Source organism: Fukomys damarensis, unplaced genomic scaffold, assembly GCF_012274545.1.
Source record: "Fukomys damarensis isolate Sample0158 unplaced genomic scaffold, DMR_v1.0_HiC HiC_scaffold_19, whole genome shotgun sequence".
NCBI classification, from domain to species: domain Eukaryota; kingdom Metazoa; phylum Chordata; class Mammalia; order Rodentia; family Bathyergidae; genus Fukomys; species Fukomys damarensis.
The window spans coordinates 42,400,458-42,426,816 of record NW_022900931.1 but is presented as its reverse complement, the minus strand read 5'-3'; the positions used below and the strand labels follow the sequence as shown (position 1 = coordinate 42,426,816).

Below are 26,359 nucleotides of genomic sequence, written 5' to 3'. Positions count from 1 at the left end.
GGTGGCAGGACAGCTGGCAGAGGGCCAGTGGCCAGCATGCACGGCCTGCCTGGGGCTGTCCTGAGACACAAGTGCACTTGGGGGATGTGTATTCTCCACGGCTACCCAACTCTGGGGCCCAGGCCGTCCAAAGCCCTCCCAGGAGGGGAACCAGGACTGCAGGGAGCAGGGGCACCAGTGCCATTCTCAATTGGAGCCTGGAGCCAGCACCTCCGCCTCTGACTGCCAGGCACCATCCCAGAGAGGAGCTCCATGGGACCCCAGGCCTCTCCAGAACCTCTGCTCTTCAGTCCTGCCAAGAAGATGGGGGAAAACAACGGTGCCTAAAGGACAGAGGCAGCGAGGGATGCACAGATCCTCAAGGGAGGTCTCTGGAGCTGGGGTAGAGGAGCGAATCAGAAACAATTTGGGGGTGATGCTGCCCTGGGAGGGAGAAAGGGTCTTGAGGACCCGCGACAGATCAGTACAGAGATAATCAGATACTAAAGGCAGGAAACTGCAGGCAGAAATGTGATCCCGTAGCTGGAAACAGCAACACCCAAAAATACTGAGCTACGGCTCTCCCAGGAATGTTCAATGGCCCACATTCAATCTAGGAGAGCTTCCGGATTATGGGTTAGAGTAAATAAAGAAGATCATCTAAGCAACATAACCATAGGTTTCTAGCTTAAAATGACATCTGGCACCAACATATTGTCTGCCTCTGAGAAACTCAAATTACCAGTCGTCCCCAGAGCCTCTGCTGCTCTCAGCAAATTTCCATCTCGGGTTGCTCTGCCTGGTGGGAAGAACAGACATTTGGATTTTAGCTTTCCATTGGGTCCTGGAGTCTTACTGCTATGTAGGAACCACAGGGGCATAGGCTGGTCACTGCTGAGCACAGGGCCTGGCTCCTCTGGCAGGCAGCTCACAGCTGGCCAGCCCACAGCCCACACACAGATCGATATACATCCATCTCTTCTCCAAGAAAACAACTGCTGGATGTGGTGATGCACGCCTGTAATCCCAGCATTCTGGGAGGCTGAAACAGGAGGATCGTAAGTTCAAACCTAGCCTGGGCAGCCCAGTGACTTAGCGAGACCCGTTCAAAATACAAAATAAAGAAAAAGGGTTTGGGTATAGCTCAGTGTGGAGGCTCTCGGTTCAATTCCAAGTCTGTATGAAAAACCCATAAAAAACCCAAAACAAAAAACAACTCCAGGTGCACACCTTCTCCATGGTTGGCCAGCAGCATGTCCTTTGTTAACAAAGAGAATTGTATGACAGATCTAATTCCTGGTTCTGTAGTGTCCTAGAGATGTGACGTGTGTGTGTGTGTGTGTGTGTGTGTGTCAATCACTTAGCATTTTATGCCTCAGTGCCCTCACTTAAAATGCAGGAAGAGAATACCTCTCCGTGCTGCAATAGCCATGCCTGCTTCAGTGTTCAGTGTTCTTGTCCTTCGCTCCCAAAGTCCCAACCAGGTGGCCTTCCTCCCGGAATACCTATTATGACAGCAGGTATGCCTGCCCCCCCACGCTGACCTTTGACTCAGGAAGTCAGCTAGTTGCCAGGGAAACAAGCCCGCAGTCCTAGGAAGCGCAGAATATGAAGGGCTGCCTTCAAAAGAAAAAGAGCAGGGATTTCTCACTGGCCCTGACCCTGCTGTTCCCTGGGTATCATTAAATCCCAACTTCAGATCCTTACTCTGCTCAGCTGGGTATCTTTGAAGAGCACACAGTAAGAAACTACAACTGCTCTCTTACTTCTGATGTTTTGGACATTATTCATTATCTTTTCTCCCCTGTGGCTGAGGCCGGTGAAAGTGGTGAGCAACTGCTGGTTTTTCTCTCATGCAATGCTGCCCAGAGTTCAGCTTGTAGCTGATTTCACCACTGCATTCTTGCTTGCTGGTCACTGAAGCAGCGACGATGTCACATATGCATGCGGCTGGTGGCTAGGCGGGCAACAGTGGCTTCAGATGCCACAGAGCTTTGAACTGAGCCACACAGAGAGACCTGAAGGCCCTAGTTTGGGAGAGAAGAACTAGTGGCTCCCAAATGGTTAGAGATGGGGGTGTCAACACCTCACTCGGGAGGCCGGACACACCTGGGGCTGGAAGGCAGGAGAAGGTACAATGAGTAAATCATCCTGGGACAGGCAGGGAGTTAAAAAGTTGCATATGTGAGCACATTCTGGCACTGTATAATCGAGTGTTGGAAAGATCGGTGTCTCATGAATCACAGAGGAACTTCAAAAGTTCCTACTGGGCAAACATGGACACGGGAGTGGTGACAAATAAATTGGCCAATGTGAATGATCACCGTTGATAAGTGAACCTGGAGAAGGGAAGGTGTAAGGCCTGCGTGTGCAGAAGACAAGCCGGTGGGCCACTGGGGCTCTCCTGACCATCTCAGAACTGCTGGCCCTGGCTGGCCCTGCTCTCTCCTGTCTCCTATAGGTCAAGCAACCATGAGTCCAGGAAGTTAGGCTCTGTCCAAGAATCAGCACATCTGCCCCTTCCTGAATTCAGAAGGCCACAAATTTATGAAGTTGTGAGACATAGGAACACTTTCCAAGACTGATGTGTAGGGACAGGAGGGGAAATATAATATTACCTTTTCACATTTGTTGTCTGCATCCCAACTAATGGGCAACCGCTGCTTTCTGAGCTTGGTTATCAGGTTAGAGGTTTGATCTGAAGGATCTCACCAGGGGTGGAGACAGCACCAGAACTCGGACCCGTCTAGAGTGACCTGTGTTGGGGGTGGAATCTGCCTACAGCAATGGCACACGGATTACCGCTCATGTACAGTATCCCTGCTGTGCCTAAAGTCTGTTTGGGAAATGTAATGTCCCTTTGCTCTTGTTTACTAGTAACTGGAAATATCAGTTCATTTTGGCCACCTGAAGTGATAGAAACATCGAAGTCCCAAGGCCCAAGGATGTATCTTTATAACAGAGAATTGTCAAGCAGTCACCGGATCGCATGACTTTTCTATAGAGGACTTCTGAGGGGATGCAGTGAACACCACTCATCAGAGTTCACAGCACAATTGCTGGCACATCATACAAGCTCAGTAAATGTCTAATTTCCTATAGCACTTAAAACATAATGAGCCAAAGGGCAGGGCTCCTGCCTTCTCAGAGGCTACCTGTGACTTTCCATGTTTTATTACTCCCTGGCTGAATTTCTATCCAGGTCATAGTGATTTTGTCTAAGAGAATATAAATTAGATTCAGTGAGTTGCCTGATCCAGGCTCTCAAAGACTTTATTAACATCGGGAGACATTACTCAGTGCTGTGGTCTCCCCGGCTATAATTTTGCAGTTTCATCTCTAGAGGCAGCCGGGCCTCTCTGGCATTGCTGCCTTTAAATTCTCGAGGTGGATCTCTCCACTGGCTCTGCAATCCTCTTTCAGCTCAGTCATTCCCACCTTTACAAAAGATTTACTGGGGACTAGAATTCTTAGTCATTTATCATATTTCTATTATAATTGTGCTCACAACTCTGGTCCCTGGACAGAAAGGCACAGAACAAATTAAGGTTGAAGAGCAATCGTCATTTGTTAAAAACGTTCTGATCAGGTTTTCTCAGGCCAGTAGTCAGAATGAATTATCCTAGGAGCAAAACCCCCGGGAGCCTGGAAGGGTATCTCCCCTTGAAGTCTGCCTCCGGGCTCTTGTGGCACTTACTTGGCTAAGATAAGGAAAAGCTGTCCACTAAGGTGTTAATTACACTTGGCTCCCCCGATAACCACAGAACACGCTCATTTCCCACTCCAGGGCTCCTTTCCCCACAGTTCAGAGCCAGCTACAATACGCTGGTGCTGTGTCACTGAGAGGCAGGTGCTGTCCAAGTTCCTGTCCTCCATCAAGAGTGGGTGGGAGCACAGCTGCCCGGCCCAGGACCACCCAGGATTCTGTGAACATTCCCTCCACGCCTGGCCATGAGCTAAGTGTTCTCTATAGTTGTTCTATTGCACCTGGGCAACAGTGCTGTGAGATACACGGGATGGCTTAGAGATGGTGGTGAATGTTTTCAAAATTTATTATCGTACAAGACACCATTAATGCCCCTCAAAGTCCTCCCCCGTGCTTTGAACACACTCATCCCATCGTTCCCGTCGCTTTCCTAAGCAGCTGTGGAAGTCCTCTTTTGGGACAGGTCATACGAGATGAGATAAAACCATAGTGAGTATTGCTGCTGAGTATCTCTAGTGGAACAGCGGGTCATAAAAACATCACTGTGTGTCCTCATCCACTTATTCACCAGATCTGGCGCTGTGTGACTCTGACTCTTCCCCAAAGTCAGAAGGACCACGAAAAGGAAATGTTTTGAATGCATTCAGGGCATTGAGACAGCCATGACAGTGCCACTAAGGACACGAAAGAGGGCTTCCAGAGCTGCTTCAGAAAATGGCAACAATCATGGGACAATGTATTCAAAGCAAGGGGACTAACGGCCATGTATCCTTTACTGTTGTAAATTTTAAAAAAATTTAAACACATACTGTGCTTTGTAAGTCCCACTTTGTACATTACTAGGGTTACCCACATTTTACAGACGTAGAGAACGGAGACCCAGAGAGGTTATATAATGTACCCAAAGTCACTCTCTGGGTGCCAAGCCATTAGACTCTCATGCCTGGGTTCTTGGGAAATTCACTTAAAGTGCATGGTTAAAGTGCCAGCTTACAAGGATGACAGGTTTAAAAGATGTTTTCTAATTAGAAAAATAAAAATTCAGAAACAGCGGGAAGCAGGTTAAGCTGTGCCCTGTCCAGTGGCCGTTCAGCCTGAATATAGTCAATGGCTCCTAGAACTGCACATCCTGTTCTGGTCAAGCTACGAGGTGACCAGCAGACGAGTAGGCTGGCTCTCACTGTGGCCTTCTGGACCAGACCTGCTGTTCTCAGCCAGGGTTCCTGTTAGTAGGCCCTGGGTTTACACTCCCCTGCCCAAACAGGGTCGTGGCTCTTACAGACCTCCTGGGTGACAATGCCGTGCAGGGGGCGGGTAACGCCGTACAGGTGATAAAGCTGGCTGTGAAATCCCTCCTTCTCCCTTGTAGCTCTGTGTCCGGATGACTTCACAGCTCTGGCTTTCGTTTGCTCAGGTGCTAAAACAGGGCTCAGAGCTACTTCACAGACTTATGAGTATTAAATGTGTGACAAGAGAACCCACTTAGAAGTTTTATAAACCTTAGCAATTGAGTAGATAACTAACTTTGTTTTCATCAGCATGTGAATGACTGTTAGGATTTACCCACCAAAGATACCTGAATTTCAAGAGGAATTTAATGAAATAAATGCTGCTCAATGGGATGTGCAGGTAGCATCAGAAATTCAGGAGTGAGTCCTGCCATGTCCCTGTGCTCTAGCTGGCAGGAAGGACCAGAGCAGCACTGGTCAGCCCTCTGAGAGGGGCCTGCCCTCTTGTCTCACTCTAGCTGGCCTTTCCTGCACTCTCACCCCAGTGCCTCACCTTGAGCAGCCCTGGTTGGCAAAGGAACTGTGTATAGAGGGGCATAAAAAGGTAGAACTTGGGCATGGGTGAACACGGCTGGAAAACCCACTCAGCTCTGTTCTGCAGGGATGGGGGTAGAGTGGAGGATGCAGCAGGGGAGTGATGTCTGGACCCAAACTGGTACAAATCAATGCAAGTCACACCAGGGGCTGAAGGGGGTGGCTCCTCTGTATCTTTAGCGCTACCTTCCCATTAGGATCATCAGCCAGAAGGTGCTTGTTGAGCATGCAGAGTCTTTAAGTAACGAGACGCAAGACAACAAATAAGCCAGTCACCATTTATCCTTTCACCATTCAGCTCAAGGCCCCCTGGGTGCACACTATGCAGGATGCCTTTGGGAAATACGATCCATGATGATAAACACACTTCTGCTGCACACTACAGGCACTCACACAAATCTGTGTTAGTCAGTTTTCCACTGCTGGGACGAAATACTGACACCCACAACTTAAAGGAAGGGAGACTTACTTTGGCTTATGGTTTTGGAGAATTCAGTCCATGGTCAGCTGGCTCTAAGGCAGAAACATCGAGGTGGAACAGAATGGCAGAAAAAAGCTGCTCGCCCAAAGGCAGTCGGGAAGCAGAAAGAGAAGGGAGGTGCCTGGAGCACATAAACCCTCCAAAGCCACACCCTCAGTGACCCACCTTGAACCAAGCCCCACTTCCTAATGGCACATTCCGCTATGAGTTCATCAGTGGAGGGATCCACTAGTGAGGTAATAATGCCCTTAAGATCTAATCACTTTCCAAAAGCCTCACCTCTGAACACAGGAGACTTCTGGGGGACAATTTACATTTAAATAAGAAGAGAGGACAAAACACGATAAACACACACTTCTATTGCATACTAGAAGTACTCACATCTGCATTTTCTAATTGAATTCTTGAGACAAATTTGTGCAGGGTAAACTCCAACGTCCATTTAGAGGTTGGGAAACCCAGACTCAAAGAGAGGGTGCTTTGGAACATAGTTATTAAAACAGCAGAAATTGGGTTGAAGTCCATTGGTAGTTTCATTCATTTGCTCATTCACAAAACGGGTGGTACTTTTCAGAATCGATTTTGATGCATTCTGGTACAGATCTGGCATCTTTTGAGAAAGACTAGCATTTACAAAATTCTGTGAATTTCTGTTGCTCATATCTCCCACAAGGACTGGGGTAAACAATACAGACACATTCTCCTGTACTAATTTTTGAGAAGAAAAGAAATGCATCTTAAGCAAGAAAACTGGGTGTCTGGGAAGGTTTCCAGTCGGGAGATTTCCAGCAGGACTCGGAAAAACTGTGTCTGCCCTACATTATAACACAGAGTGGGAGCAGGGAAGAGGTGACTTTTACTCGTCACTGCCTGTGCTAGAGACCTCAGAGGACACAAAACAAGGAGACTCAGAGCCTTTCTGGGGCACGCATGACAATGCTGATTCCCTATTTTAAAACAGCTTAGGCTTTTTTTTTGTCCTCCAAAAACTCAGACACCATTGCTATCCTGCCCAACATTTTAGTAGAGTGAGGCTGTGTCAGACTTGTGTGTCTCCAAGGGGCTTCCTGCTTCCTAGGTCACAGAGTGGTCTTAGGGAAAATGTTCTCTTCATTCTCCATTGGATGGCACAGAGGTGATTCTCAAAGTTCCGCGGGGCAAGGAGAAGAAGGAGTAATGGGATCGAGAGGGGCACACGGCACTGCCGGCCTTTCAAGATTCGAAAGAAAGCAGCGTCTGGTGCCTTCACATGAAACAGCATGGTTTGTCCTTTCACCCTGCAAATGTCTGCTGAGTGCCACTCTGCTCTAAGCTCTGGGGTCACAGAAGTGAACAAATGGAGTTTTTGCTCTCAAGGAGCTCATTGATTGGTAGCAGAAACAGACATCAAACAAAGGGAATGGGAAATAAGGGATGCTCTCTACGACACATGCGCAGGGGTCTTGAGAAGGTTGTTATTGTCATTTTCAGAAAACAAAGGATGAAATGAGGGAAAGAACAAAGGATGAAATGAGGGACATTCACAGAAGGTGATCTGGGCATACAGGACAGCACGAGCAAAGGCCGTGAGGTGGAAATTGTCTTGGGCATCTGAGGTCCGCTTGGGGAGGCTGGGTAGAAATGAGATAGGAGTGAAGTGGGCTCAGAGGCAGCACAGAGCCTGTGGGCCATGCTGAATGGGACTGGGGTATTTATTTTGTATTTACTACGTGTCAGGCATGTCACACGGTCTGTAATGAACAAGCAATGGCTGCTGCTTTGCTGCAGCTTGTGATCTAGCAAGGGTTGGTAGACAAAGAAGGGGAAGAGTCCGGGGCTGCTCGGGGGTGGGCTTGGTCGGAGGGACTGAGGGCCCAGGAAAAGGTTTCCAGAGAAAATGACATCCAAGCTGGGAGGGGCAGTTGTGAAATATGCTGGAAGTCAGCTGTGTTCTGCACCCTGCTTCACTCTTTCCCTCTTGGTCAAATCCTTTGATCTGCGTTTCAACTCCCTTGTGCATAAAGTGGGAATAACATGACTTGGAGAGAAACTCTAAAGAGAAAACAAGGCCAAAGGTGTGCAAATGCTCTGAAGACTGTCAGGCCCTAGGAAGATGTAAAGCACTGCTACGACCTCGCCATACTGCTTTGTCTCCCTACGCGCTGCTTGCATAGGCACAGACGGCGCACAGGCTCCCAGCATCTCTGCCCATCCACCAGACCTAGGCACTCAGTCTGTAAGGATGCAAAGCCAAGCCCCCTGGCCCAAGGCCTAGTTGCCTCCTGTGGCCTCCACACATACTGTGGCTCTCAGTGGGGCCGGCGGAGATACTACCCATGTGGCATGTGCTCCAGTGGTCAACTGGAATTGCCCAAACGTGTGTACCAAATCCTGTCTGCCTCTGGGCTCCTCATCTCCAATCTGAACTGGGGCTGGGACCCTGCCTCTGCTCCCCAGGCCCAGAGAAGAGATGGCCCCTGGGATCCAGTTCTGTTTGTTCCCCTGCACTACTATCTGTCTGCAGTGGTGAACGGCTGCACTTCGCACAGAAGCCAGGCTTGGTCTGTCCAGAGCTGGGTTTCTCTGTACCAAGAAGGGCTTAACCAGAGAAAGAAGAGTATCCCCTCTATCAAGAAGGTCCATTGGGTGAGAGGGTAAATTCCCATCTGCAGATTGGCTGTCACAATTTAAAACAACACCCAAAAAAGAAGTCAGAATAAAGTGGGAGCTATAGCTTATCCTGGAAACAGAACATTTCCTGCCCGCTGGAGACCCTTCGGGAAGGACATACTCTCTTCCTCAAGCCCAGCCCCACACATTTAATTTCCAGTGTATCCTTCCCAGTCAGCAGAGCCCTACAGGAAGCTCTGTCTTCATCTGAAACAGCCACTCTCTACGGAGGGGAAAATGCTGGCTGGGATCAAGCTCTCCAGCACTCCTTGGGCTCCACTGTCTGTAAAACGGGAGTGTTAGAAAGAAGACACCAAGGTCTCCTATAGCGCTCACTTTCTAGAACCTCATGGCCCTTTGTTTCTAATGGCAGTACAATGACATCTGTCCTGGCTGAGGGGCCACCATGTCCCTTGGCTCTGACCTGGACATCTGCCTTCCCATAATCTCTCCTGCTTTCCTAAGCCAGGGGGTCAGACTCATGTCTTGTTTTTTAAATTTTGTATCTTGGATCTTGTGGAACACACAGTTTGCTGCTGGAGCCCCATAAATACAACAGCAGATTAACAGACTCGCGGCACATTCTCCTTTCTTCACCCAGTCGGCTGTGGCCGTCAGTCTCCGCACCATGTTTCCCTGCCGCACAAGTTGCTGCTTCTCCAATATGCTAATAAAAGTAAGTATCCATTTACTCCCCTCTGAGCTGTGTTCCAGTCCGAATTGGTACTTATCTTTCTATGGAAGCATGCTCCCGTCAGCATGGATTTCTGTCCGGAAAGCTGCTAGCTGTATTGTACATAGGCAGGTGAGAGGCACTGGAGGTCTCACTGGTTAGGAAAAGAGTGACTTCAAATACCTAAACCTTCTTCCTGGATGAACTGAGGCATAAGGGCTGACCACACAGAGCTCCTAGATCTGGGAAGAGCACAGGGTTGGGTCCAGTGGGGTCTGGCAGTCAGGAGTATGGCTGGATTGCTGGGTGGTACTGTGCTCCCCAATGGGCTGGGCAGCTGAGGGAGGGCTTTTAGGACCAGGGATACCAACCAGGTCAGGCATAGGTCAGAGGGAAAGAGGCAGAGCTGAGGGTGTCTTCAGGGACTCGTGGGAGAATCGTAGTTCTGTCCATGGTGAGGAAGAAAGAGAAGGCAGACAAAAGGAAAGGCACTAGAATCATTCTAATAGATTTTAAGCCTTCACAAGATGATAAAACATATTAATTTATTATTAGAAGAACTTTGCCACCTAATCCAAGGGTTAGCACATTATGGCCTACTGTCTATTTTTATAAATAAAGTTTTATTGGCACAAACATACACTGACTTGTTTACATACTGTCTCTGTTTTTGTGCTATAGGGGCAAGAGCTGAGTAGTTGTGACAGGGATTCTATGGCTCACAAAACCTATACTACTTATTATCTGGCCCTTTTTCAAGATCTAATCCATTTCTTTTCAGCTTTTGATCTAATTCATTTCTTCATTTTAGAGGTCCGAACACTGAGGCCCACAGAGTTACGTGATTCATCTTAAGTGAGATAGTTGGTAACAAAGTTGGGACAAGGATCACGACACGTGACACAGGCCCTCACGTCTGTGTCAGCTCAGTGTTCCATCCCAGGCTACTCTGTTGATCATCAGCTCTTCACAACAAGCCACGATGCCATGTTTTTCTGTTCACTTGTTTTTGTGATGGAGTCTTGCTATGTAATCCAGGCTGGCCTTGAACTCACTACGTGGCCTAGGATGGCCTTGAACTCCCAACTCTCTTTCTGCCTCAAGAAGGAAGTGCTGGGGTTACAGGTGTGTGTCACCATGGCCAGCTCACAATGCCATTTTGTAGACACAGGGACAGAGGGGCAGGGCCTGGCCGAAGGTCATTCCACCTGTGTGCATTCTGACCGTACAGAGCCACCTCCCAAAGGCTTCTTCAAGGACTGAGGCCTTGGAAGACAGAGTGCCCCTAAGAACTTCCCAGACAAGAGCACACCTGGCTCCCCAGGTCCTCTCAGCATTAGCACGCACCTCTGTACCCAACAAAAGCCACACACTGACAACTTCTCATGTCTAACTTGAAAACCCTTCCCATGGCTTCTCAGGGAAATCACTGTGAGGGCACTGTTGGGTTTGAGTGACTTTAACACACTTAGTTGCCTTCAATCCTTCCATGCATCTGCTAAAAACAGCAAACATTTAAGTACCCGATATTTACCTTCCTTTGAAATAAAAGAATCCAAAGGAGATGACAAGAAGGGGGGAAAGAAAAGCTCCGCCTACCCACAATTGCACCGAGGCACAGGCAGCCAACCTGAGGCATGGGCTGGGCTCTGCCTTCCACTTGGGAGACTGTCAGGCGAGGACGGCGATCCTCACTCGTCCTGGAGAGTGAAAGTGGGAAGCCTACCCTCACTTTAAGCCTTCTCCCAGCTGCCCAGGCCCAAGAGGCTGTTTTCCTTCCTTGTCACCGATGAGCCTTTGCATTTCCATGTCTACTCCATCTCTCTCTTGGACAGACAGGGATGAATATTCATGCAGGAGATTAAAGCACATGGGCAGCCACTTGCCTGAGAGAACAGAGGACGCGTGTCATGAGGGGCTGCACGGGACTCCACGAGGCCTTGCCAAGGCGACACCTGGGACACAAGTGAGGTTCCCAGGGCCCGCGGAGCTCCTGCCCATGTGGCAGCCTCCATATTGGGGGTGACTTTTTCCTGGCCAAGGGAGGAAGGCTAAAGATGAAGGAGAAGGCAGCAGGTCAACAAAGTCAGCTGGTGGCTGCACTGTAACCTGGGCTTTAGGAAGACAAAAGCAACACGGCTTTTTAGGGACTATGTGTGCCACTAGGGAGCACAGACAGATAAGGTTTATGGTCTTATTTAATGAGAATCCATCTGTGCCCAGTGCTGTCGTAGGAGCTGTACCTATGCCATTTCTTTAAATCCTCACATAGCCACGGTCAGCACTATACTTCTCATTTTACACATGCAGTACCCACAAATCAGGGAAGTTCAGTAACTGCTCTAAAGACACACAGCAAGTTAGTGGTGGAATAGGGATTTCCAGCTTGGCCACATTACCTCTGAAGCCTGGAGCATTTCTTTCCCAGGGTTGCTGTGCCTGGCCCATGCAGCAGGGTGTCCAGCAGCTGTAGGGGCACGTACAGGGCACAAATGCATTTGATGCACTGCTGCACGTCCTGTTTTGGACATGGTGAAGCTGCAGACCATTTGCACAACACTGTGTTGGTGTGAACCGCATGGACTGACCATGGCTGGGGTAAAGATCTGGGGTGATGCCTGGAGGTACAGACCACAGGGCTCATGGGAGTCCTGCTGGGGATGCCTGAGGGCAAGCCGAAGACAGTGAACACACAGCACTGCAGCAGAATCTGGGTGAGGTGGGTGGATGGAAGCCCAGGGAGCTGAGAGCTGTTTAGATCCACACCCGGACTCACCACAGACGGGGGCAAAGCAGGAGGGCAGGGCCTGACTCCAGAAATAAACATACCTCAGGAGGCCCTCTACACCTGTCTCCAATGCACTCCCTCCATCTCGCCGGCCAAAGTCGGGAGGAGAAAATGAGAACCCAATTGAGGACAGCAACACAGCCACTTCTAGACCTCTGGGTGCAGGTCCCTGGGGAATCAGCTCAGTGACTTGCTCTTTTGTTGTTTTGCAGTACCCAGGGCCTTCACACTGGCCTACACCCCCAGACCTTTTATTGTTGTTACTATTAACTATTATTATATTATTATTTTTAGTGAGATAAGGCCTACATCTCCAGCTTTTATTATTAAAAAAATTTTTTTTGAGACAGAGTCTTGCTATTTTGAGGCTGGGCTCAAACTTGCAATCCTACTGCCTCAGCCTCCCAGTGTTGGGTTTACGCATGTGTACCACCATACCTGGTTTCAGAATAACCTTTTTTTTTTTCCTCATTGAGTTTATTGATACATTTTATGTATACAATACAGTTACATTCGCAGGACCACACTCAGGAGGCACGCAGCTCAGGGAGAAGGTCCACACGGGTCCTGGAAGCTCAGAGCTGTGGGAACAAGGAATTCCAGGGCCCTGGCTATACTAAAGAACAGTCTGGGATGAGGGGGCACAAGGGCCGCAGAACCCCACGCTATATGTATGGCAGTGGTGGTGAACCTATGTCACACGTGCTACAGTGGTCTGTTCAAAAGCTCGAAAAGGTTCACCATCAGTGCTCTATGAAAAGTCACAGGAGACGGGCCAGAGCAGGGGCTACTACGGTTTGGATCAGGAATGTCCCCCAAAGCCTCATGTGCTTGGAGGTGGGGCTTTGGGAAGGTGACTGGATTATGGGTTGCATCATAGCTGACTTGCTCTTAGGAGGTGGGGCTTGGTGAGAGGTGGGTCACTGCGGACATGGCCTGGTGAGGTCTAGTTCCCTCCTCAGCAACTCTCTTCTGTCTGCTTCCTGGCCACCATGACCTGAGCAGTTTTCCTTCTGTCCCCCTCTGCCGGACCATTCTGCACTGGAGATAACCATGGACTGGAACTGTGAAGCAAAATGAACCCCTCCTCTTTTAAGTTGTGGGTATCTGGTATTTTGCCCTAGTGACAGGAAAGTGACTAAGATAGCCCCTAAATAATAGGGTCCACAACAGGGCTCAAGAAAAGTAATGATCTTTACTAATAGTAGTGAGTATCATGTACTAACGATGCTTATAATTAGCACGACACACTAATGCTTAGTTGCCCTGAGCAGTTTACTTGTGCTAACTTAATTCTCATAAAAGTCTATGAGGTAGGTGCGATCATCATGGTCATTTTGTAGTTGAGGAGCTTGAGACAGTGGCAAGCAAATTCCCCAGGGTCATCAGTGATGGACCAAGGTTATTGGCTACAGGTTCTCCCACCAGGCATAGCCCTGAAGACAGTGCCACCCAGGCATACTGAGTGCCTACTGGATACGTGTGGCCTACATTCACTAATGTTTAGAACATCTCTTCATCACGTCCTTGTGTCTCTGACTGCTTTGCTGAATCATGGACTAATTTCCAGATCTATGCAGTGGATTTGCTGAAGCATCATTTTGGGGAGTGAGAGATGAGTCCAGAGATGGACTTTTCCCCTTGCCTCGGGCTGGATCAGGATGGAATCCCTAGGAGGAGGGGATGAAAGTAGTCTGAGGGAACCAGTGGGCACAGAGGGCATGGATCTGCCAAAAGCAGGGGCTAAAGAAAAATGCCCCACATGAGCAGAGACTCTGACAGCTGTGGAGGGAAGCTGTGGGGAAAATCACAAGCCAAAGTAAACAGGTCCCTTCCACCTCACACAGCCCTCCTTGAATCAGGTGTTGGATGTGCCAAAGAACACACTCTCCACTTGATATTTCCACACATTTGTAAGGTTTACCACTCAACACGATCTAAGCTAACTTACAGCTTCGTTATCGACAGACCTCACCACAAGAATTTGCTGCAACCCACTCACAAATGGCTAAAACAAAAAGCATCTATCCACAGGCAAAAGGGGCAGACCCAGGTCCAAATCCTCACCTACTCCTTCCGCAGCTACACGGTGTTAGGGAGGTCATTTGATCCATCCGAAACTTGGCTTTCTCACCTGTACAACAGGGCTGGAAGGTATCGAGAATTAAATGAGATTATGTAAAGATCGTGGTACACAAAATCTGCTTTGAAAATGTTGTTTTGCCCCTTCTTGGGGGATTTCCAGTTCTCCTTCCCAGGACCTCTGGCCCAAGTCACCTTCAGGATGCTGTGTAGTGGGAACTCTGCAGCGATGGGTGGCCCCTTTTGCGGAGAGAAATGTGGTGAGGCTGAGAGCCCCAGGAGGAAGTACGAAGAGGGAGGGCCTACATTTAGTCAGGGACCATCCTAAGGAAGGAAGGGGAACCAAGCAAACAGGCATTTCAAAGAAATTCTTCAGAGGCAGAGACGGCAGCGTGGTGGGTGCTGAGCCCCAACACAGCGAGGTGACGGTGTGAGGTGGCAGAGCCTCCTTGGCTACACAGAGGCCTCCGGCTACTCTGCCAGCTGCTGCTTCTGGGTCTTGACCTTCAGGCCAAGCCAGGCCTCCCATCTCCAGATCACCGCCCTGGGCCTGCGGGTGAGACGGAGCTGATGGTCTCTGCTCCACCTGCCTCCATGTTTCTCAGGGCATCTCGCTTCTCTATGCTGCGTCCCTTACCCCAGGCCAGGCCTCTTCTCTCCTTTCCTGGACAGTGGGTGGCAGCTGGTGACTGGTGGCCCCCTCTCTGACCTTGCTCTAGTTAATCTGCCCCACAGCCATCAGGGTGGTCTCTCCAAATGTGCAACCGACCCCTGCGAACATCCTTTGCTAGCTCCTTGCCGCTTAAAGAAAGAAATCCAAGCGCCTTAGCCTATTAGTCACACTTTTCTCATTTACAAATGTCAGAATCCAACCTGAAGAACCTTAAGCTTTTTCTTTTAAAGGGCTTGTTGGCAGGACACTGAGAAAGAACAAAGCTGAGAAGGACCACAGGTGTGTCCCGGCTGGGAAGACCAGAGGGCGATTCGTGGGATCTCAGGGGCCAGGACTGGGGATTCCTCCATGGGCAAGGAAGGGTTTTCTGTGGCCCAGAACCACCCCTTCCAGAAATGTGTCCTGCAGGAGGGCACACAGGATCCTCCTGCCCACTCTCCAGCAGAAATCCCAGGGGAGCTGTGATTGGCCATCTTGTGTCACATGACTCACCCCCCCCCACACACACACACTGGCCAAGGGCATGGAGAACGGCACTGGTTCCTGACATGAAGACAGCAGCAGGATCTGGACTACACAGAGACAGTAGCTGAGCTGATAAGGATACAAGCTTGCTGCCATCTGACCCTGCTTCAGCTGGACCCTTTACTACCTGTGCCCAGCTAGAAACTTACAAACAGCAGCACCTTCCTCCTGGAGTTTCTAGCACACACCAGCTTGTCTTATGCCTCTGTGATGCACTTGTGGTTTTCACACCCTTTTCTTAGAGCATTTCCTCTACCTTGTTTGCTTAGAAAATGCCTACTCATTCTCAAGACTCAGTTCATTGTCACCTCTTCCAAGAATCCTTCCCAGGGCTCCTAGGTGATACTGTCTCCTTTTTGTGCTCCTAGCACATTAGTGTAGTTACTGCAGAATAACACTAAGCAATAAAAATGACCATATTATAAATACAAACTTATGTAGCACTCACTACATGCAAGGTGCTGTTCTAGGCACTCAACATACTTTAATTCACAACAGTGGGCATTGTTATCAGCCCCATTTCACAAAGCAAGAAAGTGGAGGTCAGATGCCGTGTAACTTGCCTGAATCACTGAACTGATGGCCAGCAGAGCCAAGTCCAAACCCAGGCAGTGCGGGTGAGTGTGCGCTTTCTAGAACTCGGTGAACAGACCTCAGTTTACCCTCCTGGGTTGGGAGCGCTGGAGGGCAGGGCCAGCCCCACAGTCTTGATGTCAGCGATGGAGTCACTCGAGGATATATTGACTGAACTGAGCAACTGGCTTCTTGCAGCGCAGGAGGAGGAGGAGGAGGACAAAAGGAGAAAAGGCTACTTGAAACCCTGGGAGTTGGATTTTGGAGGTCTGGGGAAGGAAGGGGATCAGAGGCATGCAGCCCCCAGCCTGGCTGTCCTGGTTGACTTGGTATAGGGGAAGGGACTCAGGCCACCCAGTGAGTCAGATGGAGCCTATATTTTCGAGGTCACCACTGTGAAATGTCTCTTCCTAATCTGGGCTCACTTTCTCTACCTTTCAGTTTTCTATATTATTTAAGCACACATGGCTTCTCCTGTGGACACCTAAGGCCTGCCCGGTAGCAGAAAGAGAAAGCATCTGCACCGAATGTTCAGGAGTCTGGTGTTTTTTCATGCCTAACTTGGTAAGGCCCACGCTGGGGTGTGTGTGTGTGCTGGGGCGACTCCCACCTTCAGTGGCGGCCCTCAATTCATTTGCACTGCCTACGGATGCTGGACCCACAGGCAGGCAGGCCTCTGACTCTCTGCCTTTCCTTCAGTACATGCTCTGACTCAGTTTGTCCCACTGCCCAATGAGGCTGCCTCTAATGACCTGCACTACGGGCTCTGTGGATATCTGAGGAGACAGCACGCTGGGTCAAGACCTGAAGGCGGGAGTACTGCCTGGGGTGCTCAGGGAAAGGGAAGGCAACAGGAGCAAGAATGGAAGATGAGGCTGCAGGTCCATGAAATGTACCGCTCTTATGTTAGCAGGCCACAGCATGGGTAGCATCATTACATTATTTTTTTCCTCACACTTGGGATTGAACCCAAGGGCCTTCACACTGAGCTACATCCCCAGCTTTCCCCAACTTTTTGGGGCAGGGTCTTGCTAAACTGCTGAGCTGCTCAGTCTGTGCTCAAATTGAATTCTTCCTGCCCCCACCTCCCAGAGTGCCAGGATTACGGATTATGTAACTCCATCTCACAGCCGAGTCAGCGGAGACAGAAAAAGGTTATACGTCTTGTCCACAGCGACATGAGATCCAAGTACTGGAGCTGAAAATAATTATGTGGGGCAATTCCAGAGCTCATATGTGCACCCCAGTGCCCTCCCCACATGAAGTTTCATGACATCCTCTCATAACAGCAAGCTGTCTGGGCAGGACTCTAGACTCAGAGAGCTGGAAAGCATACCAGAAATCTTATCCCGGTGTGCTGGAAGAAACCAACGACTGTGAGCTCAGGCTTGGCTCTTCCTTTTTCTTGTTGGGTGACACATGGCGTAATCTCTCTGGATGCCATTATCCTCATCTGGACAGTAGAAAATCTCCCTACCTATAAGAAGCCAATCCCCCTCCCTTCCAGGGCTGTGCAGATTAAATGAAATGATGGACAAGCAAGGGCTCTGAGAGGGGCCGACAGGCCCGCTTTCATTGCCCATCTCCTTCCCTATAGCTATAGTCAATGACAACCCATTTCCAGTTTCAACCCTGCTCGAGGCAGAGAGAAAGGATCCTACTGCAGCCTCCACCCTAGTCATCACCAGTCTGGCGGGGAACTTGGCCCTGGGACCAGGAGTTCACCTCCAGTTGGGGCTCCACCCCTTTCCATGCCCACACATGGGAGTCCCACTACCTCCCAGGGGACCCTACCCTGGAGACTCTGCAGCCTGTCTGTCGCCAGCGAGTGTCAGACACATCTCAGGAGCCCAACAATAAGCGGTTATTGTTATTCATAGTGCTAGTAAAGAGGGATCTTATTGTCACCAAAAATGGATGGCCAGGTTGCACAGATCTTGGTAAAGGAAACCTTGGTGATGGAAAGAGAAAAATGTCTAGTTTGCAAATCTGTCTGGCTGCAAAAAGAGTGGGAAGAAGCCAGAAGTAACTGTGGCAAGGTCAGAGAGCAACTGGGCACCTGCTGGGGTGAACCAAAGGCTGGGGGTGGCACCCCTTCAACAGTCCTGGCTATCAGGTGGCAAACGGAGCTACACAGACTGGCTGGGCCTGTGACAATGGTCATGTCAGAAATAAGCAGTATAAAATACACAGCCACTGTATCAGGCAAGGCGCTTTCCTACTTGATAAAAGCCACCTGTGAGATTGGCCTTGGTAGTAGAAACTTTATTGTAGAAGCATGGGAAAATCCATAAGCTATAAAATCCCAGGATGTGGGAACTCAAGGAAATGTAGGAAGTGAAAAGGAAGGAGGACTGTTTTAAAAGAAACAATTTTGACACTCCAGTTACTTATTAACAGGAACTAGACTTTTCTTCTTCGCATTTCATCTCCTTTATTTATTCCCAATGTTACGCATTCACTCCCTGATTCACTTATTTTACTCATTGACTTTATTCCTCCTTTATTTGTTCCCTGCCACATGCAGGCTGTGGTGAGCAGCAACACAGGGCACATGCAGCTAAGGGAGGGAAAGGAAGCAAAGACAGAGCCATCAGACAGCAGGTGGATAGCCCGGGCCCCCTCCTTGCACTGCGACTGAGTCCCGCCCTCCACGCCTCTGCCACCTACGTAGGAGGCCAACATCTGTGCCAGTTTCCACTGTGACCACTGACCGGGCCAAGGGAGAGGAAAATGCCTAATCGCTCGTGAAAACTACCCACAAGGAAGCCAGGCTCTCTGGTTCCCAGATGGAGAACACACAAGTTTTTGAAGCGGGATCTTGCTGGGGCTGAGCGGGACCCACTCTTGGGCCTTTCCTCCCCACTGCGAGAGAATGGGGCACGGGGTGTGTGAGTGAAGCGGCCGAGGCAGGACAATCTTCCTCCCTGTGCTGGACCCACAGATGCACACAGCGTCACTCCCTGGCCAGCAGACAAATCATCTGCTTACTGGGCTGTTTCTAAATTTTAGCGCTTACAAACTGTGCTGCTGTAAACATGGGAGCACATCTATCGCCGAGAAGAAGATAAATATTGACTAAAAAGGCACACGTGGTAGAAGACAGGTGGGTCCCTGAGAGCCATCACAGTGTCTCTTCTTCAATGCATTTAAAGATCTTGGTATCAGCGCCACACGGTGTGCGGAAATGACGTAATGAAAAGGGCAGAGAGAGGTGAAGCAAGGTTCATAGAGGAAACAGACCGAACTCAGGTCATGTACTGAGGGGACAAAATGGGAATGGGACTGAGGGAAGGCTGGGAGCCTTTTGCCTGAACCCTAACATGGGGCTCTGCTCACACGCTGCTGAATGCAGCCTCGTCCTGCTGCCCCCTGCGCCAGTGCACGGTGGCAGGAAGCACAGCCGCCCCCACCGTGTCCTGCGCACTGAGGTGGAGAACACCCAGAGGGTTAGGGAACAGCAGCACACGGCACAAGTCCCACATACGATTCTGTTCCTGCTGTTAACTTCGTTAAATCCCAACTTTTATTCTGCTCAGAAAGAAGGTGCTTTTTACAGGGACACAGTCCCCGCCGGCGAGCCGCTATGTCTTTTGATTTTCACCACTTTTGAAGGTCACATAAAGCAGACCTGAAATAAAGAAAAATGGAATTGGGAGGCTCGACTCCATGGGAAAACCCAAGCCCTGAGCAGAACACCCGTGCCCTGCCCACGGGAAGTGGGCATCCGGAACACTCTTGATGTGAAAGCTCTCCCATGGCCCTTCTCCAATATCAAGGTTTCCGACTCCCGGCTCCTTGTCTTCTCCTGTCCTGTTAATGGAGACTCTTTTTGCTTTTTGTTTTGGAGACAGAGTTTCCCTATGCAGTCCAGGCTGGCCTTGAACTCACATCAACCCTCCTATCAGTCTTGTGAGTGCTGGGATTGCAAGTGTGTGGCACCACGCCCAGTATGGAAACTTTGCTCGGAGATCAGGATTCCAAATTTGACCCCCTTTGCCTCCTCTCCCTCCTTCAACCCTCACATGCCCTGCTACTTCTCTTGTACCTTCTTCTCCACAGGCTGTGCCTTCCTTCCTCACTCTTTTCCTGTTCGCTGTCACCCCAGGCAGGTCCCCTCCTCTTGGACCCGTTCCTCACTCTGATCCACGTCTGCTCCCCCACGTCCTTAACCACAGCACTGACCACCTCACGCCATGGCTCGGACACCAGCAGCTCGCCCAGTTCCGGCTAAGGTCTAATGTGCAGACTTGGCATTTGGAGCCTTCAGAAACTGGCCTCGGGTCTGACATCCTGCTGCCTGCTCATCCAGGCCTCCATGCTCAGCCATCTGGCCCACACTGCCCTCTTGTCTCCAGTGCCTCCAGGCTGGGCTGTCTCATCTCTGCCTGTTGAAACCCCACTGAGCCTTCAGGGCCAATCCCAAACATCACCTTATGGTTTAGAGCCAAATGTTCTCCAGAAGCCTCCGGTGTTCAGAGGTGGGGTTTTGAAAGGTGACTGGATCCTGGGGTTGCTGTCTATACGCAGCAGTGGATTCACCCACTAACGAGTGCACAGCTGATGTGCTATGAGGACGTGGGGCCTGGTTGGAGGTGGTCACAGGGGCCTGACTAGGAAAGGTGTATTCTTGTCCCTGGCTCCTTCCACCTCTGCTTCCTGGCCGCCCTGACACAAGCAGCTTTCTCCCACCAGACCCTTCCACTGTACCACACCCTTTCTGCCCACTATGGTCTGAGTCCTCTAAAAAATGAGAGCCAAAATAAACCTCTCCTTCTTTAAGTTGTGGGTGTTGGGTATTGTGTTCCAATGAGAGAAAGTGACTAAAACACTAAGAGTGAAGCTTTTCCTCTCTGCTCCCTGAAACTGCTCCCCACTCTCAGGCATATACACTCTGCATTCTTGTCATGGCTGTGCTTAACTATTCCTCCCGTAAGAATTCATCACCCATGAAAACAGGCAGGGCTATTCAGTTCTGACTCTTCACTTGACAGATAGTAGGTCCTGACGCTAGTTAACAGAGAAGCTTCCTTGATTTGCATAAAGAGAAAAGCTACAGGAGGAGGATGAACAGCACCATGATGCCCGGTGCTACTGCACACATCCTGATTACTGTAAGTGTTGGTGTAGTCTACTTGGGGCAATTTCACCTCCAAGGGACACTTGGCTATACTTGGGGATACTTTTGGGAGGTGCTACTTACATTTAGTAGGCACAGGCCAGGGATACTGCCAACCATCTGATAAGGCAGAGGACAGCCAATATAGCACAGAACTTATGCAGGCCAAGGTGTCAACAGTGCTCTGAGAAACCCTGAATTAATGTCACATGGGCGCTCATGACTGAGTTGAAGAAATGGAGGCACAAACAGATCGTGTGTCTCTCCTCAGGTAACACAGTGACAGAAGGAGCTATGCCTCAGTTCCTGAATTCCTAGACCTGTATTTTCCCCTAGGTCATATGGGCATCCGCATAGCAGGATATTGTGACAAACCCTGAGAAGCGTCGGATGGGATGAAAATGCTGTCACTACTAGGCTTGCTAGATATCAAGATGACCAGTTTTTCTGTTTTATTTTGCTGGTATTTGAATTTTTTTGGTGGAAGATTAAATTCCCTTGTTTGTTAAAAAAAAAAAAAAGATGGGAAAACGCTGTGGGGCTGGGCAGGATAAGTTGGCCACCAGCTCCTCCAGAGCCTCCACAGGTGTGTTTTTTCCTTTTTCAGGTACTGAGGTTTGAGCCTTAGTCTTGGGCACACCCCCAGCCCGTTTTTATTTTATGTCAAGGTCTCCCTGAGTTGCTCATTGCCCACACTGGCTGGATCGTTTGAGTCTCCTAAAGAGCTGAGATTACAGGCATGCACCACCATGCCTGGCCCTAAGTGCTCTGTAGGCCCTCAAAATGAAACAAAAGTAAGACCAGAAGCCCAGAGTACAGCCACACCCATGCCAGTGGGCCAGGCACGCGTGGTCCAGGGATGAGAACTACACCAGTCCAGGCTGGGGCTGGGGCTGGGGCTGCCAGAGGCAGTAAAAGACCTCCCACCAAGGGGTAACTGAACCCCCAGGCCAAAGTGACTTTGCTGACACCAAACATCAGTGAGATCAGTCTTCCCTGCTCAAAGAGCTGAGATGGAGTCTGGGAAGACGGCCATGGAGAGCTAATATCCTTGTGAATGGGAGTACCATGCCGGGAAATCCCACACCAAGTCTTGGCTATTAAATTAGATCAAGGGAGGCAGAAGGATTGCAAGGCGGAGGCCTAGATGGGAACACAGCAAGACCCATCTCAAAAAACAGAAGTGAGACAAGAGCAGGGGTGGCTTGACTTCAAGCAGCCCTCAGAGGAGGGGCCACTAAAGAATTTCCTAAGAAACTTCCAAGGTCTTGTTATAGCTTCTGAAAGACAAAGCCAGGTTATGCTATGTGCTGACTGCAGGGCTTGAGCTGAAGATCCAGAAGCAGGCTTCTCTGGGGGAAGGCAGGTGTGCTGAAAAAAAACATCCTGCCTTCATATGGTAGATGCTCATTGGAATGGAGAAGACTCAGAACTATGCTGGGCATGATGTTGTTAGCAGTTGTGTCTAGATGTCCCCCTGCAAAGCCTCATGTGCTCATAGGTGGGGCTTTTGGGAGAGACTGGATCATGGGTGTGAAGGTACTGGATTACTGCACTGATTGGTTTAGCATAGTTCTGGGTGGGTGATGAATTTACTGAACGACAGAAGGCCCATCCTGAGTGTGGGCTTGTAGCCTGGATGGAATAAAAAGAATGAGGAAAGTCACACTGCCTCCTGCCTGCCATGCCACAGACTGTTTCTCTTCTACCATGCCTCTCTGCCATACTGCTCTACCTTGGAGCCAGCCCTGTGAATTGAAACCTCTACAAACTGTGAACTAAAATAAGCCTTTCCTCCTTTAACTTGTTGGTGTCGGATATATTGCTCCAACAATGAGAAAATAACACAGACACATCTATAATTCCAGCACTCTGGGAGGCTAAGGCAGGAGAGTTACAAGTTCGAGAGCAGCCCAGGTAATTTATCAACTTAGTATCTAATAAAAATTTAGCAACTATCTCTGAATAAACAGTGAAAAGGGGCTGGGATTGTAGTTCAGTGTGAAGGCCCTGGGTTCAATCCCCAGTACCAGATAGAGAAAGAAGGAGGAGGAGGAGGAAGAAGCTGATGATGACCCCTATCTAAACTACAAGACAGTGGCATAGGTACATTCTTTCCATTCAAGTGAAAGTTGCTGACTTCTGTGGATAAAAACTTGTGCCTCAATCTGAGGCTGAAAGTCAAGAAGGGCATGAAAGGTCACCAAAGTGGTTTTCTCCAATTTAAAAAAATCTGTCACTAGCTATCTCTACAGTAAATGCAACGGGCTGTGGAGACTGCATACATTAGCCCTCAACATGCAACAAGACTTATAAAATGAATATGACACGTTCAGTGATACCCTATCATTACTATCGGGTAATGTGGGAGTTCCGCCATTCACATAAATAACTGAAAGGTGCTTTGGGTTTTCCTTTCTCTGCTACTTGGAGGTGGTTTTGCACTTTCATTCTCCCACTTGCTCAGGGCGCGAAGACTGTAACACACTGGACTGGGTGGACATGGTCCAAGCTCAAAACCTGGTGCAGCAAATTCCAAGTCATTGAATTTTTATGTTGCAGCCTCCCCCTCTGTGAACGGGGCTACTGCTAACACTTGCCTCTCTCTGTAGGGTAACAGATGTTGGTGAAGGTATAAAACAGGATGTATGTGCAACAAGTTACAGGTGAAGGTCAGCGAAAGTAACAAAGAATGTCTTCACGGGTCACTGTCCCGCTAGCACCACGTGACCCAGCATCAGGAGAGCCCCCCCATCCCTCCCACAGATGAACCTCAACTATTCTTTTCTCTGACCAAAACGTTCCACCTACTTAGACTAAATTCACATTTGGATGAAGGCTCAAAGTGCAAAAGCCACTTGCATCTAGTTGTTTTTTGCCAAGGTACCATATTATAAACATGGCGCATCAAACTCTGTGAACCTGGGAAGATCAGCTTTGCTACTTCCTGCTCCAAATTTCGATTAGATATCAGTGACTCCGCTTCCAACACCAGCTCAGTGTGGTAGGACTGAATCCCGGTGGCTGCTGGTTTCCCAAGACAAAGCATGATGGGAAACGTGAGAGCAGTGTGTGGGGCGTGGCTGTCCCGCTTATGCCTTCTGCAACGCGGAAACAAACTGCAGCCAGGCTCCAGGCACCAGCAATACGCAGAACTTGCTGAGGGGACGTGTAGTGCCCAGGAAGGAGAGAAAGTGTGGGTGATGAAACGGTTGGTGTCATGGCAGGGGAAGGGGATTGCAGCCACTAGGAATGGCAAAGTGACTCTCCTTCTCTCTCTGAGAACGAGATTTGGGCTGGAGGCCGGACCCAGGGCTCTTTTCTCAGCTCCTCAGTGGGAATTTGGGCTGCCCTTTGCGAAGCTGCACGCCCTGATCCACAGAGGTGCACAAGTACCTGGAGCTCAGCACGGACCCCGTGGTCTTCCTTCAGGATTCTCAGGAGAAGAGAGGACCCTGGTCACACTTTCCCCAAGATGTCCACCACCAGCAGGTGACAGCAAGATAGCCCAAGCCATGAGATGTCTTTGTCTCCTATCATGTGCTCTTCCTCAAACTCCACAAGTGTCTATTAGTGATGACTTACTAAAATATACACCACCTTTAAACAATATTAACTTTGTATAGTGGAGCGGCCTTGAGAAAAATAAACTTAGCTATAAACTGGAATCTGAATTTTAGAAGTCAGTCTTTCAATGTGAGTCCGGTGCCCATTTCATCACAGAAGGTCTTTGTCCAGCATGGGCTTCGGGGTCCAGGCGGTGACCTTTCCCCACTGCTTCCTGCGGTGATGGCGGCTTCTTCCCGTCAGAGGGTTGCTCACCGGCACCTTGCCATTGTAATAGCCCTGCATTGTGACTCTGCTCCTTCCTCCACATTCTCATTTACTGAGCACTTGTCCGTATCAGGAACCAGCTGCATTTCACCCTCGTTACAAACCACAAGTTCCGTGTGCTTATTTTCATTTTTCCAACGGGTGACAGAATCAGCTGGTAACCGAGCCACATCACACTGTGGATTCTCCTGACTCCCACATGGCTCCTTTCTCCACCAGATTCCTCCCCAGGTCAAGAGGAAAGGTATTTGAGGGCATTGCTTCAGGATCATACGGGTCTCCGTGCACCATCTCTACAAGGTCAGAAGGGGACAATGCTCTCCTGTTCCTTCTGGGAAAGTAAGGCGAAGCAGTCCTCCCTACTCCATTCTCCTATTCTCAGAGATCCCTGAATGAGTGCGCAGAGGACACCGACTCCGTGGCTCCGCGGGGAGCACGGGGGCCGTTTAATCCAACACTCTCGCCTTGCGTACAAGAAACCATGCCTGGACGAACAAGGAGCGACAGAGGGAGGACCGGAGCTCAGGTTACGGCGGGGCCTAAATATTCTACAGCTTTGCCAAATCACTTTACAGTCTCGAAGACTGTCCTGTTTAAGAAACCGGAACAAAAACAAAAACAAACAAACAAACCCCAAAGGTTTTGACTATAACTAAACTGGCTTATAAAGAACAGAGAGTGAGAATGTGAAAACAGCTCAGTAGGTCAGACCGGCAGTTACCACCTTCTATTTTGTCCCTGAAGGGGGCATCAAGTGAGTAAAAGGAACATCTGCGAGACCCATCCATATTATGAACTATAAAAATCTAGGAAATGTTCCCTGGCTCCCCTTTAATAACCCAGTTTATCTCTGTCATCCATGACTCTCTCTAAAAGTTCATTCCTGGAATCTATTTATAATTTTAGGCCATACCATTTCTCAGAGTAACGATTTACACATTTACTACCTACAGCGTAAAAGTACTACCTCCTTTATTTGGCCTAAAACTATCAAGCTCTCTGGGTCTGCTCAGCAGGGCAGGATGAGAAGTCATTAACATCTCTCACCTGAAGAATTATTTTTAAAGATGCTAATTAAGTCTACAATGAAAACAGGTATAATACTATGCATCACATTAATTAGGCCAATCTTGAGGGCCCAACAAGTTCCCTCAAAGTGTTCAGTCCATTCACAAGGGCTTACTCCCCTCCAGATGGCTGCCAACTAGAACCTAGCTCAGGGGGCATTTTCTTTAGTCACCGTATGGGCAAGACTTATATCTGACCCTGGAGACCTAGAAGCAGGGGTACATGGAATAGGGCTAAAATACAACAGTGGTGACATTTTGAAAAGAAACCATCTTCAGGGCTGGGGATTTAGCTCAGTGGTTCTGCTGTCTGTCTCACAAGCTCAAGGACCAGAGTTCAATCCCCGGTACCAAAAAAAAAAAAAAAAAAAAAAAAAAAAAAAAAAA

General features: G+C 49.3%; 1 protein-coding gene across 2 annotated transcripts in view; it reads right to left on the bottom strand.

The window, feature by feature from the left end:
- Nucleotides 1–26,359, bottom strand: part of Fam78b (family with sequence similarity 78 member B) — a 94,749-nt gene that overhangs the window by 38,736 nt on the left and 29,654 nt on the right. The gene's annotated exons all lie outside the window — the stretch shown is intronic.